This window comes from Brassica oleracea, chromosome C1 (assembly GCF_000695525.1).
Source record: "Brassica oleracea var. oleracea cultivar TO1000 chromosome C1, BOL, whole genome shotgun sequence".
In the NCBI taxonomy this organism is placed as follows: domain Eukaryota; kingdom Viridiplantae; phylum Streptophyta; class Magnoliopsida; order Brassicales; family Brassicaceae; genus Brassica; species Brassica oleracea.
Window position 1 is genome coordinate 31,223,682 of NC_027748.1, and position 247 is coordinate 31,223,928.

The following is a 247-nucleotide window of genomic DNA, read 5'->3' on the forward strand; positions in this document are numbered from 1 at the left end:
CCTTGTGTTCATACACCTGAAATGCAAAGGGAGAAGAACAAAGAGAAGCAATAACACAATTAAATAAAAATTGACTTAGTCTCAAGCAAATGACTAAATCTCAATGTCATAATCAACTTAGAATTTGGCAACGGCGCCAATTTGATGCAGGACTTTTCAAGGGTCCAAGATCAAATCAATGTAGTATAAAAGATTGTCGAACCAATCCTAGGTGATTCTAAAGCAAAGGGAATGCAAGTTCATGCTT